The 6000-nt window shown below is 38.0% G+C and overlaps 1 protein-coding gene across 2 annotated transcripts in view; it reads right to left on the minus strand.

Moving 5' to 3' along the window:
- SETD3 (SET domain containing 3, actin histidine methyltransferase) overlaps nt 1-6000 on the minus strand; it is a 74236-nt gene that overhangs the window by 67581 nt on the left and 655 nt on the right. The window lies entirely within an intron of this gene.

Consider the following 6000-nt stretch of genomic DNA (forward strand, 5'->3'; position numbering starts at 1 on the left):
GAACTTGGCTGATGGGGGGTGAAGGAGGGCACTGGATACTTAACCCATTTTTACAAAGTATAGTTCACACATACTGAAGAGATTGAGACAGAATTCAGCTGTGTGGTTTTTTCCCAAAAATTCTAAATGGAAAGGATGTATACATGTATTTTTCCTGAGTTGCTTTCAACTAAATACAACTAGAATAAACACTTTTGATTACAGTTATTTGGCAATTTATCCAGGAAACCTCTGCTCAATCCCAGCATCTGGTTTTCAATGTATCCTGCCTCCACCCAACTTTACAGCTGGATTGACTAAAGGAGAGAACGATCTATGGCGTCCTTCTACCTCAGGTGCCCAGCTGTAAAATGCACTTGAAGGCAGTGTGAGAGCCTGCCTAATCTTTGTGTAGGAAGAAAAGAATCTCACTAAAATATTTTGCAGGCCATTAGGATCAGATTACTACATTCTGAATTAAATACACAAATTACAGGACGATGGCTTAGGAAAATGAAAGCATCCCCAAATTAAAAAGTATTTAACTGCGATGTTTTCTCTCCTACAGAAACTGATAAGGCACATATAGTCCTTGCATTGCGTGGTAGCATGTTAACTGAAACTAGTGTGTACTGGAAACATATTCTCTCGTCGCACAGGACCAGGGCCTAGCAGTAGGGTCAAGCCATACTAACTTACACTAGTTCAAGTGGCTAACTAGCACCCATCATCCCAATCTCTATCTAAGGAGGTACTGACGTGCCACAACTCAAAAGTACCAAGAAGTCTAAGCAAGCAGGCATGTGAGAAGGTGGAATTAATTTCAACTCTAGCTACTTAAGTATTAGGAAGAATATGGACCTCTAAGTTGCATGTAAGTAAAATTTCAATCTTTATTATTAGTCTTTTTTATTTTTTTTGAGGAAGATTAGCCCTAAACTAACATCTGCCGCCAATCCTCTTCTTTTTTTTTTTTTTTTTGCTGAGGAAGACTGGCCCTTAGCTAACACCCATGCCCACCCTCCTCTACTTTATATGTGGGACGCCTGCCACAGCATGGCTTGCCAAGCAGGGTGCCATGTCTGCACCTGGGATCTGAACCAGCAAACCCCAGGCCGCTTAAGTGGAACGTGAGCACTTAACCACTGCGCCACAAATTTCAATCTTTATATACAAGAGTTTGGCCTGTCATAGATAGAAGAAGATAGAGAGATAGATATAGAATTATACAACCTTGAGATTTTAAAAAAATACAGATGTTTCTTGCTTTCTACGATGTTTTTTGCTAAATTTCCACTAATTTATACATAATTTTAGATAAGCTTAAACTAGTTCTGATTGACTTTTCAATACGTAATAGTTTTAGTTTTAAAACACCGTTGAATTAAACTGTAAACACACTTAAATTAAAATGAGGTTCCTATTTAAAGGAAGCCCAAAAAAACCTTTCATAAAGCAAAGAATCATTTGGTATCATGAATAATCATTTCCTATTATATCTTTCTAAAATAAAAAAGAAAAATGGTAAGTGTGAAGGAACAGCTGTAATCTGTCAAGAAATTACCTTCAAACCACCCACATAAGGATTCTAGAATTGCGGAATATCAGAATTGGAAAAGATCTTTGGGGTTATCTGTATTAACCGTCAACCCCACATACACTTAAAATAGCGAAATCTAATGTAATGGAGCAGTTACGGCTGTCCAAGCGCCTTGCTATCCACTGCCAAATTCAAGTCTGAAAACCCCGTGAGAGAGGCAGGGCGGGGCACGCCACTCCTGGTACCAAATGCACCACCTGCGGCTGGCTGGACAGACCAAAGCTGCTGCTGGTTGCTCATCTGCTCCCAACAGACCCTCCTGCGGCCGCCAGCTGCTGATGGTCCACCGCCACGGCAGCGTCTCTGTTTTGTGAGCCACTCCGGCACTACACTGTTGGAAAGTTCCTAATCCTCTATGACCCGCCCCAATTCTGCCTTTAGAAGAGAACTGACAACCCTTCAAAATTTTGAAGACAGCTTTGTGTCCCCCTCAAAGTCTTCTCTTCTCCAGATTTAACATGCCCCTCACCACGTACTTCTCTAAAGTGAAAGAATCCACTTAGGTATATTATACTTCAATGAATGTTTTTCTTCTAAGTCAACAAAACCCTTCAGATGTGCTCTGAGAGGGGCACAGCTCAGTGGGACCACTGCCTTCCTAGAACTACACTCAAGGAGATTTTACCAATATACCTAAGTCTGCCCTAGCTTCTCTACGAGCCAAGTGAACTAGTGACTTCACACATTCATTCAGGGCACATTTCTTGAGTATCTAATCTGAAATGCAAAGATGAGACAGCTGTTTATGATAAGATGCTAATCAGCTAAAACCCCGTGTTACACAAACTGATCTTCAGCCAGATAGATGCGCTATATTAAACAACTGAGGTTTTGAACCTAAATGCAACTATTCATGCTAACCATCATGTTGTCTGTTTCTAGGCTGCTAAAACGATGTCATCTCTGCTACATACAATGTCCTGTGGCAGGTCCCCAACATGATCATCTTCATCATAACTGCATCATTTGGGCATTTATTCTATCAGGAACTCAGGTAAGCATTTTACACAACTGATAAAGACAGATATTATGCCCACTTTACAGATGAGAAAACTGAAGTTTAGAGAGGTTAATTAATTTATATAAGATGTCAGCCTCGGTTGCTGGCATAGCTTCACCAGCACACCCAGAGGGCAAACTTTACTGATAATAATATTTAACGGATTCAGTCAAAACCAACACACTGATGAAGGCTCTAAAGTTCAAAATAACGGTATTCCCACACAGTAGTAAAATATACCATGTAAAGGTTTTATTTCTTTGGTCTTTTAAAAATAAAGAGCCATATTGCTGGCCTAGTCCAAAACCCCAGGAGTGGCCTCAGCTTAAATTTGGGACACAAGCAAAAGTTCCAAACGAGCTTCCCCACAATCCTACAAATCCCACACCAATCTCTGCAATGCCACACTTTTGTCATAGGTGGAAAAACTGCAGAAACCGCCTAGGTGACCACAGCATGTAGCAAGGCTAAATCATTACAATCAACAAAGGAAAAACTTCATTAGTCATTAGTAAATATTTTATGGTGAAAGCAACTTTAATGAGTATTTTTCAACACTAATCCTTACCTTCTCTTAACTGTGCTTAACAGAAAACTATTGATATTGAAGTGTCACGTCTATTTTCTGAGACTGAAACCTTTAAACCACTTACTCATAGGATTTTTTAGACCTTATTAAGTTCTAATGAAGTGTACCGTAAACAAAGTGGAAAGTGAAACTCAGGATCGTGGGCAATAAGCCTAAAATAATGTGTGTTTATTAAGAGTCTATGCAGACATCTGATTATCTACATTCTCTAGACAATGTTTTATTCCTTCTAAAAAATAATGAAGGCATTTCTTCCTGCTCTGTCCCTCTGTCCTCCTCTCCCTCCGCACCCCCATTACTGAGACTACGCATGTAAAAGGTTAAAATTTTACTTTGGCTTAGTAAATCAGTATCACTTAGATCCCTTTTGAAATCTTAACTTTAAAGTCCGATTTGTCTTCCATTGTCAGCCAAGAGTGCTTAGACTTATCCTGATTATTAAATAACTTCTACTCGGAAAGTACTTAAAAAAAAAGAAAGAATTTCAAAGCCTTAACTTTAGTATTTGAATTTTATAATCATTTGGAATCATTTTTCTTCCATTCAAATTTACTTCCATTGAAAACTGTCAATACCTGTGTCCGTACCTCTCGTTTTACCATCTGTTTATTTCTAAAACAGAGGAAACTCCCAAATGGAAATGGAGTCCACATAACTAATCACTGGCTTCAGTTACTGGATGAATTTAACAACAAAAAGCAGAACTTCTAATCTTTCCAATTCTGCTAAGCTTTTTTCCCATAAGACTACTAAGTGACCTAAAAAAAAAAAAATCTCAACTCCTTTGTAATAGAAAAATATACCATGTGTATTATTTTGTTAGAAATTTTTAGTTTGAGAATAAACATTATGTAAATTAATTATATTTGTAGATCAAAATATTTAACATCCCCAATTTTAAAAATAGGAAAATGAGATAATATAAGAAAATCCAATATGCAGAAGTCAATTTTGCCAAGTAAGGTACACCTGTAAATGCAACAAAAGTGAAAACTAGAAAAATTTAAAAGCAAGGAATCTTTAGTCTAATACTCTGAATTGGTTAAATATGACTCAGGATGAACTGATATCTAAGATTAACACTGCTATGACCATAGCAGGAGAAAAAAGGATGCATAGCAAATCAAAATATTCTTCACCGATAAATTAATGGGCCCAAATAAAATACTAGCTAATGGAGAAAACAAATAATTGGCCACAAGCAACTTCCAAAGTAACATAAGAATAAAGATATATTCACTGTTCTGTTAAAACTGTTTAATGCCACAGCAATAAATAACTCTTCTTCCTCTGTGGGCGAACAAAATCTAGGCTCCATTCCCACGACTTGGGTATAAGGAGAGGAAACACACTTGGAACTCTTCCCCCCAAGCCCCAACAGAAGCACCATGCACAGCAGCCAGGGACAGACAAACCAGTTTCTAAAGATAAAAAAACCTTCCAGTGAAAGAGATTCATCAAGCTATACAAAAAAAGATACAGTATTATTAGTTACATTTCTAAAAGCTACTTCAGATTGGTGATAAGAAAAAAGGAGATGATGTAATTCAAACATTTTAAGAGACCTGGAAAGCCTCAAACTAAACTGACATGTAGTAAAGAAGAATGCAAGTAACTCTGAGCCAGGAGGCAAGATTTTTTACTCTATTTTTACTAAAATTCCAAGCAGCACAAACTCTCTACCTGGTTTTCAGTGAATTCAATAATCATCTACTACTGACTATGAGCAGGCCTCTGTTGTGCTAATGTTGACACTTTCCTCTAGCTGTCATCTTGTCAGTCTCTTCTAGATATGAGAGCATCAAGCTTTAAGGAGGCTGTTGTGACTGATTATCAGAGCTCTCAAAACTTAAAGAGTTTCCAATGGTTGAACTTCAGAATGGAAAAATATTTGAGTACAACCTTCACAGTTTTCTCAGTCCCCAGTGGCTTCTAAAGCAAAGGTTTAGCCATCATTTAAAACGTGGCCTAAGTTCACCATATAGAAGAGGAACTCCATAACCGTTACTTTCTTATTGACACAAACGAACAGAAACCTTCATTTCTACAGCACATATAGGCAGAAATGTTTTAACTTTCAAGTCCAACATCATTCCTATTCAAGGAAAAAAGCACTGAGAGCTGTCAGCAAATGAGAAGAGATGAGATGCAGCAACCATTTTACTCGTTCAGACTAGTTTCATTTCAGATATTAACTTACAATTTTGAATAAAGAGAGGAAAAGGAGGGCAGACAGGAAAGGGCAGAAGCCTGAAAACCAAAGTTGCTCGGGATCCCAGTAAAGAGGCTGCTCCGTAGCTGTTCGAGAAGTCGGCTTTGCAAACTAGTTTCCTGGGCCAGGGAAAAACTCCTTAAATTGCTGGAACTTTACCAAAATGTCGATCACAGCAACCCTGGGGACTCATTTGGTAAGGCAGGACTGCACGAATAGTAGCCTGTATAAACACAATATATTATGGCGCAAGCAAGTCTTGACAAATTTTAACCGTGGAAAGTAAAGCTGCTTCTATTTTGCTACACTCTTCAGTTAAATACATTCACTTAAAATAGTAAGAAAAACCTGTCCAAGATTATTACTGATTATTTCAGTTTTAAATACCAGTGGGGTCATTTTTGAGAAGAAAAATGGGGAAGAGAGAGGTATCATTTACATACAGCAAAATTCACACTTTTCAGCGTCCAGCACTATGAGTTTTGACAAACGCATATAGCTGTGTAACCACCACCACAACCAAGCTATGGACCGGTCCATCGCTAAAAGATTTAGCTCTTTGGAGGTTCATAAAAATAAAATTAACCTGTAAGCAAACTTTAAAAGTATCTCTGCTTTTG

This window comes from Equus quagga, chromosome 20 (assembly GCF_021613505.1).
Source record: "Equus quagga isolate Etosha38 chromosome 20, UCLA_HA_Equagga_1.0, whole genome shotgun sequence".
Lineage (NCBI taxonomy): Eukaryota > Metazoa > Chordata > Mammalia > Perissodactyla > Equidae > Equus > Equus quagga.